This window comes from Artemia sp. Qi Xiang Cuo, chromosome 14 (assembly GCF_049724085.1).
Source record: "Artemia sp. Qi Xiang Cuo chromosome 14, ASM4972408v1, whole genome shotgun sequence".
Classification (NCBI taxonomy): domain Eukaryota; kingdom Metazoa; phylum Arthropoda; class Branchiopoda; order Anostraca; family Artemiidae; genus Artemia; species Artemia sp. Qi Xiang Cuo.
In genome coordinates, this window is record NC_142807.1 from 1,870,141 (window position 1) to 1,884,045 (window position 13,905).

Here is a 13,905-nt window from a genome sequence, read left to right on the forward strand (position 1 = left end):
AAACATATCCCCCTTTCTCAATGATCTCTTGTGCGTAAAATATCAAAAAATTGTATAACTTTTAAATTGCCTAATAAATTGTCCCATAATAAGCTTGTTCTGTATTGTCTATATTTTATCAATAATCATTAAGTTTTTTTCTTTAATTCAATATTTTCTATACTTGACCCCTTCCATATAGCAAAGATGCACATGGTGGTTTTTGATCGAGTTTAATATAACCATTAAGTGAGATTTCACATTTAGATCCTTACTCTTTTGGGGCAAATCTAGGTTAAAACATTTTTTTTTTCCAAATGACAAATTCAGTGTGTAAACACAATAAGTTGAAGAATTTTTTAATTGTGAAACATTTCACCCTAAAAAAGTGTATTTTTCTTGTCCATGTCCTATAAATTATTCTAACGTCTTTTTTTTAAGTGATTTCTTCTTTTTTTTTCTTAATTTACTCCTTCCTCCACTTGACTAAGTTAATACTGAAAGCAGAACAAAATTATTCATATATGTCCACTTTTCACTTTTTTTTTGTGATTTTACCTTATAACATCAGGTTACAACTTAAAAGCCTGCTATTTAAATTTTTACACGTAATTAAAAGAACCACACACTAAACACATTTATATTAAACGAATAATGACCTTCCCCCTTTTCTAAATATATTCTCTTTTATATAGGCCTTAAGTATGATCAAAATTATGTTTACAGAGCATCAATCACAATTCGTCTCAATGACTCTTTACATGCAGTTCAATACAACGAACTGTCTGATTATTGTGAGACTTTAATTTTGAATTTACTATGTGTTGATATAGCTTCAAAGGTTGTTTGAAAACCTTGTTTTCAAAAGCATTTTAATTTTCTTGATTTCCGAAAACATTCTACTTTTCTTTTGGTTGAGATAACAAGATGGATGTGCAATATCTTCACACAAGAACTAATAGAGTAGACTTTGACAAAGCGCTTAAAAACCTATAATAGATAGAAAACAGGATTGGCGGTTTTAAATACATAAAACAAAAATTTTTTTCCGCCTTTACTCCCTCAATGGAGCTTATTCAATGAGCCAGATTCAAAGAGTCTTTTCTTTATATGTTATACTAAAAGCCTTTTCCCTTTTTGGAACGTGTTTAGTCATACCTAATCAAATTTCATGACTAAAAAAAGGCTTTCTTAAAAAGACCTCAGTGGAAGGATTTTCAACCTGTATGTAACCTCGTTTATATCTGGTCAAAGATCCCGAGTGAGCAAAGCTTTTCTTACATATGTTACATTGGAAGGGTTTATCCCCTGTATACCCGTTTATGACAAACCAAAGTTCCTGACTTAGCAAACGTTTTCTTACATATATTACACTGGAAGGGCTTTTCACCTGTATGAACTCGTTTATGTACAGTCAAAGATCCCGAATGAGTAAAGGTTTTCTTACATATATTACACGGGAAGGGTTTTTCACCTGTATGAACTCGTTTATGATTAGTCAAAGATGCCGAGTGAGTAAAGGTTTTCTTACATATATCACACTGGAAGGGTTTTTCACCTGTATGCACTCGTTTATATACAGTCAAAGATACCAAATGAGCAAAGGTTTTCTTACATATATTACACTGGAAGGGCTTTTTACCTGTATGTACTCGTTTATGACTAATCAAATTTCCTGAACGAGCAAAGGTTTTCTTACATACTTGACACTGGTAAGGCCTATCCCCTGTATGTATTTGATCATGACTGATCAGAGGTCTAAACTCAGTAAACGTTTTCTTACAAATATCACACTGGAAGGGTTTTTCACCTGTGTGCACTCGTTTATGACTAGTCAAATGTCCTGACTCAGCAAAGTTTCTCTTGCATATTTTACACTGAAAGGGTTTTTCACCTGTATGTGTTCTTTGATGCTTTTTCCAATTACCCAATAAAGAAAAGCTTTTCTCACATATATTATATTCAAATGATTTAACTCTTTTATGTGTTCTTTGATGCATTTGCAGTTTCCGTTTATTTGAAAACCTTTTTTTGCAAATTTTGCACTCGTGATATTTTCTGAACTTCTTGTTGGGCGAATGGCGATTCAAGACATTTCCTTTGTCATTGTGGCCAGTTACCCTAGAATCTAACTCTCGTGAGTTTAAACTTACGGCTATGGACAAGTCTTGCAAAGTCACTGGAGAGGTACCACCGCGTAATACTGTTTCAGACTCGTTTTCTGAAAAATTACCAAGTAAAATAGAATTTTCGTTCATACTATAAATATTGTGTTGGAAACAAATTGGACATCTTCTTGTTTCTACCATTGGATGATTCAAAAAATGAGCCATAAAGCTTCTATAATCTCTAACTACAGCAGGACAGACATAACATTCTATCGATGAAAGCTTTTCACGGCCAGTGTCTATATGAAGTTTTAGTAGCAGAAATGATTTCTCTGTCTTTCCACAAATGTTTCAACGCCAGAGATTCCGTTGAGTTTCTCCACTAATTCCATAAAAAGTTGAATTCATCGCTTCTGCAACTAGGTAATAAAATTAAATAAAAGTCAAAATAATAACTATGAGTATTATGTAAATACATAATATTGAGAAACATTGGATGATTGGAATTTATGCTTTAAAAATCAGTTTCATTTCATAGAAATAATAAAAAACCATATTTAAAATTGGACCCGGAGAAAAATATAACAGTTAAAACACTCAAAAGATTCTACAAATATAAGGAGTTAAAGAAAATATAATATACTAATATACACTTTACAGTGTATTTAAGTATACACTTAACGGTGTAGAAACCTAACTCAATAAACTCAACACTTAAAGTCTAAAAAAATATTATGCGCTTAGATACATTTGATAGCCGACTCCCAATTTTATTTCTTTCTCCCCTCATATTATCTTTTAGAATTTAATTGACCTCAATTTGAGTTTAGATTTCTTTCTTTTCTTTACCTGTTAGTTCTATAATTCATTATACTACTGAAAATCTTTACACAACAGCAGAGCATTATTCAAGGGGGGGGGGGGCAAGCACCCCAGAAGATAAACTGAGGGGGGGGGGTAAAAGCTAAAAGGCCAAGATAATAATGAGAGAAAAACTTCCGAGAAAAAATTACATTTTTGTTTAATTTAGATTTAACGCTGAAGTGGTTCAGTGCTAGTAAAAGAGGCAAATAAAAGCTTTTTTATGAGCTACAAGCTCACCGTAACTAGCGTTGTGGCTTGTCTTAATTGACAGATAAGGGTAATAAGTATCCTTTATTTTCGTGTATTATCGTTAATAGGGCATATATTACTAACAAATACAACAAGCTCATTTATTTGAAATTTGAAGAGCTTCGCGTTTACAGGAATAATCTGTTCCCGTTTCCTTGCAAGGAAAGGAGAGACAAGAAGAGAGGAAATAAGAATGCTAAGAAGAGGCGGGTATAACTATAGACTCTTTTAGCAATCTTGTTCATGAACTAAGAGATGTTGTGATTTATCCTCCATCATTTGCTCTCCGCACGCTACTTAAGATACCTTATGACTGCTGCTGTACCTTTCATAGTAAGGCTCCACCTGAGGTAGTAGATGTATGCCCCACCTGACTCTTAAACCCTCTTAAACCATGCCTTCTCGAGACCAAAACATAATTTGTACTTCACAGAAAATACACTTTAGATGTTTCACTTTTTTAACTTGAATAAAGAGAAATTATCAGAATTTTACGGAATAAATTGTAGTCAGGCCAATTAATCAAATTTATTATTCTCTTCTACGAAATGATATCTACCCCATACTTTTGCCTCCCAATTTTAATCTCGTTTCATCTGATTTATATAATTTAATATCTTACCATTTCCATTCTAGGTCCTTTAGTCTGTAGAACTCTTTCTAAGTATCTGAGTTTGTCTTTGATTTAATTTTAGATTCTTGACGCATGTGTTACAAATATAACTCAGATCACCCAGAATCTTTAGTTGACAATTTTTCAAACGCATTTAATGCTTTACGATTTAAGTTAGATTGAATTTCTGCTACCCAATTTTATTCCGGTCTACCGTTTAATTCAGTCTTTTTTCCGTAATTGGAAATAAACAAATATACATCTTCGTTTTTCATTATTAGATGGAGGATTACCGTACATATTAAATCAATAAGAAATTTTTGTTGAAGGGCTTGGAAGATCTTTCTATTATTCTGTATATTATTAGTCACTTTATTCCATGTCTCTTTTTTTCGATTAAGTCCTTAAAATCTAAATTTTAAAATTCTGTGACCCATGACCCAATGTTGCTGATACAAACAGTTAAATGTTGAGGACAAAGGAAAAATCCTTTAATAAATTATAGAAAAATGCAAAGAAGTAACGTACTTAATGAAATAAGCATATTAGAATTTGGAGTTAAAATAGAACTAAAAAGATTAAAGATTGGGGAGCCAGTGTTATGTACGTGGTAAAGTGAAGTTTAAGTAAGTTTAATATTAGTAAATGTGGTGGATGTAATGAAAACATTAAAGAAGAAAAGACAATGCCCAGTGAGTTTTTGATAAAACAAAATTTTGAAGAATAGATGAAAAATACGTCTCCAAACCAAGAATGGATTCCTGGAAGCTACAGTGATAACAGCGGTCAAATATCTCTCCGAAATGAGGGTGTCGTACCCTGATGGTTGGAACGCATTCAGTAGTAAGTAATAGCATTCAAGTTAGAGTTTACTCTTTCTTTTTCTACGTATATTACTTTTTTTATTAATTCTATTAATTATTAATTCTATATTACTAATATTTTACTTTTTCTAGTCAAATTCTAGTCACTGTTATCTTATTACGTTGACCCCGGAACCCTTATTTGTTTACCTAGATCACTGATAGATGTCGAGCCAAATTCCTGAGACTCGGGTTCAAGTTTACAAGGTACCAAAATGCTGGGAAAAGTAGTCCTCGGACCCTCTTCAAGTTTGAGAAACAAAAAATGGTCTTAAATGTCAACATACCTCTTAATGTCACTTGGTAAACATCTTCAACTTCTAAAAAAATAATTAAAAGAGATATAAAAGAAGTTTGGCAACAATGTATATACATTTTATGAAAAAACAATTCAGTAGATTCAGACAAAGATGTAGTTCCGGAAATAAAGGTTGTCCGTATAGAACACCTAATATATGTGTATAGAAAAAAAGGTTATGCGTATAGAACACCTAAAATTATTTGATAGATTTGATTATTCAATCAAATAAGCTTCCTCTAAAATTTATACGGCTGCATTTTCCATAAAACCTTATATGCCCCGGGGTCTAAGTTTAACCCCTTGCCCTTGCCCTAGGGCTCTGGGGGTTTTATCCACCTTGACGGCATTGTGATATAAAATTTGGGCTATTTTGAGCACAATGGTTATTAAACATTTTCGCTCATCGACATTTGGGGAAATTAATACGTGGAGGGGGGTCACGGAAGATACTTTTTTGACTCTTAAACGTGAGACATAGAAAGGCAACGGTCCAATTGAATGTTAGTTCTCACAGTGGATAATACTACACCCATCTATCAAACCTAAAATGCCCCGGGAGAATAACTTAAAACCCTGTATCCCGGGATTAGCAGGGTTTTGTCAACTCCAGAGACAGTGGTATATGAATCGTGAATTATTTTGAACAGAATGGCTATATTAAATTTTTGATTGAATTTACTTGGAAAAAAGCGCTGGGGAGGGATAGTTACACTCCGGACCTTTTTGATAATTGAATTGTAACTCTAACTGTTAATTTTTAATCTAACTAGCCGTTTCCAAACAGTAAACGACCACCCCTCCCACACATACCGTACATGCCCCTGGAGAATATCCTACAACAATTACCCTACGGTCCAGAGGTGTTTGTCGACCCCGAAATTTTTGTTATCTGAGAGTTGGACTATTTCGAGCAAAATCGCTATCTAAAAATTTTGGTCGGATGCGTTTGGAGAAAAGAGAGCGGGGGGGGGGGGGTACTAGTTGCCCTCCAATCACTTCGCTCTTAAGGAAGAAACGCATAACCTTTTTTTAGAGCTATTTTGAAAAAAATGGTTATCACAAAGTTTTGATTGGCTTAATTTCAGAAAAAGACAGAATGAAGGGGGCAGCTCAGAATCTTCAATTAAATCTATTTATATTCTCAAAAACTATAGTAGAACTTCCGATTTTCAACTGAATGAGCTCCCTCCAATTTTATTAGACCCAACTTTCTATAGGAGGTGCCTCTGGAAAAAAAACTACAAAAAACCCATCCCAAGCATAAATCTTTCCCCAAAATCGTGTATACTTTCCAATGACAAATACTACAAATAAACAATGGGCAAATTTTATAATTTAAAGACCCATCCACAGAGGCTTCAGAGGGTTGTGTTATCAAAGGCAAAGTTTTGGAACCTTTCAGCCTTTCTTTTTATTTTTGTTCTTGTGATTTTATCTACTTTTATCTACTATTTTTTCTCTTGTTGTTGTCTGAATAAGTGAGAAGAAATTTCGGCCTAAACAGTTGTATGTTTCTAGGTTACACTTCGATTTCATTTATCTAAATATTGAACATTTGCAACTACACAAGTTAGAATACTGGTAATGAAGACGAGTGTTCAACTCTATTCTGGCTAAGCACACTGAATTAATTTACCTGTCGAAGCCTCTGTAAATACAATCCTGGAATATGGTAGCATTTTAATTAAGGAAAGTCTTTTGAAGCCTGCAAAATAGTTTTATATTGTTCTCTTTCGACTATGATTAAATTTGCCTTTGCAATTTGCCTATGATAAAATTTTCCTTTGGATGAGTGCCTTCTGACTGATTCTTTGACTAATAATTTAATTGTTTCTAAGTTCTTATAAACTGTCAACCCTCCATGTGTCGTGAATGGCAAAGAAATATCTTTGTTCTTTTTGTTATAAATGTAATCCTTTTGGAAGGCTTATACAAACTCAAGACCAAAAAAATGACTTTGGAAATTAGCTCAAAATGTGGGATTTGAGAATTGTTTTTGTAGACCAAGCTACACGGTTTTCTCTTTTTACTACAGCTTAATTGAATTCATTAAAAATAATCCAAGATTTAATTGTGAATTTCAGTTGCCTCTATTTCAATAAAAACTTTTGGATTTTCACTTATCAGTGACATTGACTGTTCTTTATTTACAGCTTGTTAGTACCAGCTTTTTTTACCTAAACCTCGATTTAATGTGAAGGCAGGAGGTGAGGTTAAAAAATCAAATCAGATTTAGGGTCATAATTTTCACGGGTATAGATGTAAACTGGCCCGAAAACTTCACCCCTAGCAAGTTTTCATCTCCTGAAAACTTTTTTTGGTGGACCATGTCTTCCATCAGAAATCCCCCCCCCCCCAAAAAAAAAAATATCTGTAAACTTTTTATAAGCAAATACTATAATTAAACAAATGACAGGGCCCAAGAAAAAAACCATTTAACCATGGGCTGTAGACGTTCAGGTTATCTTGAAACACTTGGACTTTTAAACTATGCTGAACAGAGTTATTTTGTTACTTAAAAAGGGCACTAGAACTTTTAATTATCGTTTAAGTGACTCCTCTCTGGATAATTTAGGATCATTCATTGTTCGATACGATTACCTCATGGGAGCAAAATAAGCACGCCTCCGAGATCTTCATTTTGACAAAAAAGAGAAAAGAAAAAAGGCTGCTAAATTGGAATAACAATCGTTTGCAATGCATTAAAATACTCTTTGAAATGCAGACGGTTGTGTAACCTCTCTTATATGTGGAATATTTCTTTTTCATTTAAAGTTTTAATGTTGCTCATAACTTTTATTTAAAAAAATAGGTTTTAAAATTTAATTCACGTAGTTTTGGAAAAAAAAGCCTGAAAATATCCCCCTCTCTTTTGGTGGAACATTACCCCCTGAAAATAAAAAAAATCCTATAAAATACTTATAAGATCTTTTAAAATTGAGCAAAAGATTTTTAAGTCGTTTTAGCAGCTAAAATAGTTTTGCCAATGCCTTACTCGGACAGCACCAAATCTACGATGCTTGGAAGAGAAAAATTTCTATTTTCCTTAGAACGGTAAAAAATCCTTTGAAATTTATGTTCTAACCCAGGCTAATCAGCATGAACACTTATCTTCATTATAACATACTGCTGTAATTGTGTCGATACGGTTGACTTATGATCTATTAATGACGTTAGTCGGCACGTAAGTTAGATCAGCGACAAGAATCTATAGCCATTTAAACCAACCTTCTGGTCAAGTTTCACTGACCTTTGTAAGATTCAGCGAACGCATAAATTTTTTTGCTATCATCGGCATACTATATCATCGGCTACACATGTTTAATGTGTTTTCCTCTATTGGGACTACTTCTAGTAAAATACTCTGGGAAGCTAAAATCGTACTTATTCTAGTCAAGCTAATTAATCAAATCTATTATTCTCTTCTACGAAATGGTATATACCCCATACTTTTGCTTCCCAATTTTAATCTCGTTTCAATTGATGTATATTTTTTAATATCTTACCATTTCCATTCTAGGTCCTTTAGTCTGTAGAACTCTTTCAAAGTATCTCAGTTTGTCTTTGATTTAATTTTAGATTCTTGACGCATGTGTTACAAACATAACTCAGATCACCCAGAGTCTTTAGTTGACAATTTTTCAAACGAATTTAAGGCTTTACGATATAAGTTAGAATGAATTTTTGCTACGCAATTTTATTCCGGTCTACCGTGTAATTCAGTTTTTTTTCCGCGATTGGAGATAAACAAATATCCATCTTCGTTATTAATATAAGAAATCCTCGTTGAGGTGCTTGGAAGCTCTTCCTATGATTATGTCTATTATTAGCCTCTTTTTCTCCATTTCCCTGTCTTTCGCGTAATTCCGTAAAATCTACATTTTAAAATTTTAGCGACCCACTACCCAATGTTGAGGATATAAACATTGAAATGACAAAGGAATAATCCTTGAATAAAGTATAGAAAAATGAAAAGAAGTAACGTACTTAATGAAATAAGCATATTATAAATTGGAGTTAAAATAGAACTAAAAAGATTAAAGATTGGGGAGCCATTCTAATGTAAGTGGTAAAGTGAAGTTTAAGTAAGTTTATTATTAGTAAAGGTGGTGGATGCAATGAAAATGTTAAAGAAGAATAGACAATGCCCGGGGAGTTTTTGAGAAAATAAAATTTGGAAGAATAGATGAAAAATACGTCTCCGAACCAAGACGAGAAGCCTGGAAGTTACAGTGATAACAGCGGTCAAATGTGTCTACGAAATGAGAGTGCCGAACCCTGAGGGTGGGAACGCATTCAGTAGTTAGTAATAGAATCCAAGTTAGAGTTTATTCTTTCGTTTTCTTTATCACTTTTTTTTTATTAATTCTATTAATTATTAATTCTATATTACTAATATTTTACTTTTTCTAGTCAAATTCTAGTCATTGTTATCTTATTAAGTTGACCCCGGAACCCTTATTTGTTTACCTAGATCACTGATAGATGTCGAGCCAAAGTCCTGAGACTCAGGTTCAAGTTTACAAGATACCAAAATACTGGGAAAAGTATTCCTCGAACACTCTTCAAGTTTCAGAAACAAAAAAGGTTCTTAAATGTCAAACTGCCTCTTAATGTCACTTGGTAAACATCTTCAACTTCTAAAAACATAATTAAAAGAGATATAAGAGAAGTTTGACAACAATGTATATACATTTTACGAAAAGAATTCAGTAAATTCAGACAAAGATGTAGTTCCGGAAAAAAAGCCACGTATACAGAATACCTTCTTTAAAAAAATAATTTGATAGATTTGATTATTCAATCAAATAAGCTTCATCTAAAATTTATACAGCTGCATCTTCTACAACACCTTATATGCCCCGGGGTCTAAGTTTAACCCCTTTCCCTTTCCCTAGGGGTCTGGGGTTTTATTCCCCCCTTAGGCATTGTTACATAAAATTTGGGATTTTTTGAGCACAACGCTTATTAAAAAGTTTATATCTGCCCTAGTGGGGCAAAATAATCCGTGGAGGGGGGTCCCTTAAGAGTCATTTTTGACTCTTAAAATGGAGAACTAGAACTTTCAATTTCCGATTAAATGATCTTTCTCAAAGTTTATAAGACTATCCCCTTCTATCAAACCTTATATGCCCCGGGAGAATAACTTACAACCCTTTATCCCGGGATTAGCAGGGTTTTGTCAACTCCAGAGATAGTGGTATATGAATCATGAATTATTTTGAACAAAATGGGTATCTCAAAGTTTTGATCGAATTTACTTGGAAGAAAGCGCTTGGGAGGGCTAGTTACCCTCCGACCCATTTTGATACTTAAAATGTAACTATAACTGTAAATTTTAATCAAACTAGCCGCTTCCAAACAGTAAACGACCACCTCCAACACAAACCTGACATGCCCCTGGAGAATAGCTTACAACACTTACCCCAGGCTCCAGAGGGTTGTGTCGACCCCGAAATTTTTGTTATCTGATATTTGGACTATTTCGAGCAAAATCGCTATCTAAAAATTTTGGTCGGGTGCGTTTGGAGAAAAGAGAGCGGGGGGGGGGGGTACTAGTTGCCCACCAAGAACTTCGCTCTTAAGGAATAAACGAGAAATTTCAATTTAAAATCGAATAAGCCCCCTCCGAAGCTATGACACCCCTTGCATAAAAACCTTGCATTCCTCCGTGAAAGAATTTTTGATCTTTTAACTATCTTTAAGAAAATGGGTATCTCAAAATGTTTATGGGATACATTCGGAGAAAAGAGGGCATTGGGAGAGGCTAGTTGCCCTCCGGTCACTTCTCACTCTTAATATCGGCTCTAAAAATTTCATTTTGCAATTACCAGAACACTCTACCAGGTTTGCACGACCAGCCCATCCAAAAAACTTACACACCCGAATGCCTAAATGTTAACCTGTGAAACCAGGCTATCATTGTTTGGTTACTTAAAGCTACTTTTTTTTAAATTGATCTTTCAGCAATATATACCAAAAAGTGGTTGTCTAGGTGCAGGTGGTGAAAAGATGACGTCAGGGTAGGTGATAGGTGACTTCCCATCCCTTCTAAATCTTACTACTAGCAATAAAACCTTCAATTTGTAATCAAATGAGCCCCCTCAAAAGTTTGTACAACCACCTGGTCTTTGAAAAGTATTTCTTGGTGTTGAGGTATCCAAAAAGCTGTAAAGTATTGTTGTGGGTGAAAAAGATAAGTACTTCAAGTTTGAAAATGGGTTTAGGAGGGACATTGAGAAAGAAACTTGCTCTGAAATGGTCTTTGAAAAGTATTTCTTGGTGTTGAGGTATCCAAAAAGCTGTAAAGTATAGTTGTGGGTGAAAAAGATAAGTACTTCAAGTTGGAAAATGGGTTTAGGAGGGACATTAAGAAAGTAACTTGCTCTGAAATGGTCTTTGAAAAGTATTTCTTGGTGTTGAGGTATCCTAAAAGCTGTAAAGTATAGTTGTGGGTGAAAAAGATAAGCACATCAAGTTGGAAAATGGGTTTAGGAGGGAACATTAAGAAAGTAACTTGCTCTGAAATGGTCTTTGAAAAGTATTTCTTGGCGTTGAGGTATCCAAAAAGCTGTAAAGTATAGTTGTGGGTGAAAAAGATAAGTACTTCAAGATGGAAAATGGGTTTAGGAGGGACATTAAGAAAGTAACTTGCTCTGAAAGGGTCTTTGAAAAGTATGTCTTGGTGTTGAGGTATCCAAAAAGCTGTAAAGTATAGTTGTGGGTGAAAAATATAAGTACTTCAAGTTGGAAAATGGGTTTGGGAGGGACATTAAGGAAGTAACTTGCTCTGAAATGGTCTTTGAAAAGTATTTCTTGGTGATGAGGTATCCAAAAAAGCTGTAAAGTATAGCTGTGGGTGAAAAAGATAAGTACTTCAAGTTGGAAAATGGGTTTAGGAGGGACATTAAGAAAGTAAGCTGCTCTGAAATGGTCTTTGAAAAGTATTTCTTGGTGTTGAGGATTCCAAAAAGCTGTAAAGTATAGTTGTGGGTGAAAAAGATAAGTACTCCAAGTTGGAAAATGGAGTTTAGGAGGGACATTAAGACAATAACTTGCTCTGAAATGCTCTTTGAAAAGTATTTCTTGGTGTTGAGGTATCAAAAAAGCTGTAAAGTATAGTTGTGGGTGAAAAAGATAAGTACTTCAAGTTGGAAAATGGGTTTAGGAGGGACATTAAGAAAGTAACTTGCTCTGAAATGGTCTTTGATAAGTATTTATTGGTGTTGAGGTATCGAAAAAACTGTAAAGCATAGTTGTGGGTGAAAGAGATATGTTCTTCAAGTTGGAAAATGGGTTTATGTTGGATATTAGGAAAGGTACTGTCAATAACCTGTCTCTTAAAAAGTATTTCTTGCTGTTGAGGTATGCAAAAAGCAGTGATGTATAGTTGTGGGTGAAAAGATAAGTACATCATGCTGGGAAATGGGATTAGGAGGGACATTGAGAAAGGAATTTGCTCTGTAATGGTCTTTTAAAAGTATTTCTTAGTGTTGAGGTATCCAAAAAGCTGTATAGTATAGTTGTGGGTGAAAAAGATAAGTACTTCAAGTTGGAAAATGGGTTTAGGAGGGACATTAAGTAAGTAACTTGCTCTGAAATGGTCTTTGAAAAGTATTTCTTGGTGTTGAGGTATCCAAAAAGCTGTAAAGTATAGCTTTGGGTGAAACAGATAAGTACTTCAAGTTGGAAAATGGGTTTAGGAGGGACATTAAGAAAGTAACTTGCTCTGAAATGGTTTTTGAATAGTATTTCTTGGTGTTGAGGTTTCCAAAAAGCTGTAAAGTATAGTTGTGGGTGAAAAAGATAAGTACTTCAAGTTGGAAAATGGGTTTAGGAGGGGCATTAAGAAAGTAACTTGCTCTGAAATGGTCTTTGAAAAGTATTTCTGGGTGTTGAAGTATCCAAAAAGCTGTAAAGTATAGTTGTGGGTGAAAAAGATAAGTACTTCAAGTTGGAAAATGGGTTTAGGAGGGACAGTAAGAAAGTAGCTTGCTCTGAAATGGTCTTTGAAAAGTATTTCTTGGTGTTGAGGTATCCAAAAAGCTGTAAAGTATAGTTGTGGGTGAAAAAGATAAGAACTTCAAGTTGGAAAATGGGTCTAGGAGGGACATTAAGAAAGTAACTTGCTCTGAAATGATCTTTGAAAAGTATTTCTTGGTGTTGAGGTATCCAAAAAGCTTTAAAGTATAGTTGTGGGTGAAAAAGATAAGTAGTTCAAGTTGGAAAATGGGTTTAGGAGGGACATTAAGAAAGTAACTTGCTCTGAAATGGTCTTTGAAAAGTATTTCTTGGTGTTGAGGTTTCCAAAAAAGCTGTAAAGTATAGTTGTGGGTGAAAAAGATAAGTACTTCAAGTTAGAAAATGGGTTTAGGAGGGACATTAAGAAAGTAACTTGCTCTGAAATGGTCTTTGAAAAGTATTTCTTGGTGTTGAGGTATCCAAAAAGATGGAAAGTATAGCTGTGGGTGAAAAAGATAAGTACTTCAAGTTGGAAAATGGGTTTAGGAGGGACATTAAGAAAGTAACTTGCTCTGAAATGGTCTTTGAAAAGTATTTCTTGGTGTTGAGGTATCCTAAAAGCTGTAAAGTATAGTTGTGGGTGAAAAAGATAAGTACTTCATGTTGGAAAATGGGTTTAGGAGGGACAGTAAGAAAGTAACTTGCACTGAAATGGTCTTTGAAAAGTATTTCTTGGTGTTGATGTATCCAAAAAGCTGTAAAGTATAGTTGTGGGTGAGACAGATAAGTACTTCAAGTTGGAAAATGGTTTTAGGAGGGACATTAAGAAAGTAACTTGCTCTGAAATGGTCTTTGAAAAGTATTTCTTGGTGTTGAGGTACGCAAAAAGCTGTAAAGTATAGTTGTGGGTGAAAAAGATAAGTACTTCAAGTTGGAAAATGGGTTTAGGATGGCCATTAAGAAAGT

General features: G+C 34.1%; 1 protein-coding gene across 2 annotated transcripts in view; it reads right to left on the reverse strand.

Annotated features, from left to right (window-relative positions):
• The window catches only part of LOC148944032 (chondroitin sulfate proteoglycan 4-like), a 530,325-nt gene that overhangs the window by 199,581 nt on the left and 316,839 nt on the right, over positions 1-13,905 (reverse strand). The window lies entirely within an intron of this gene.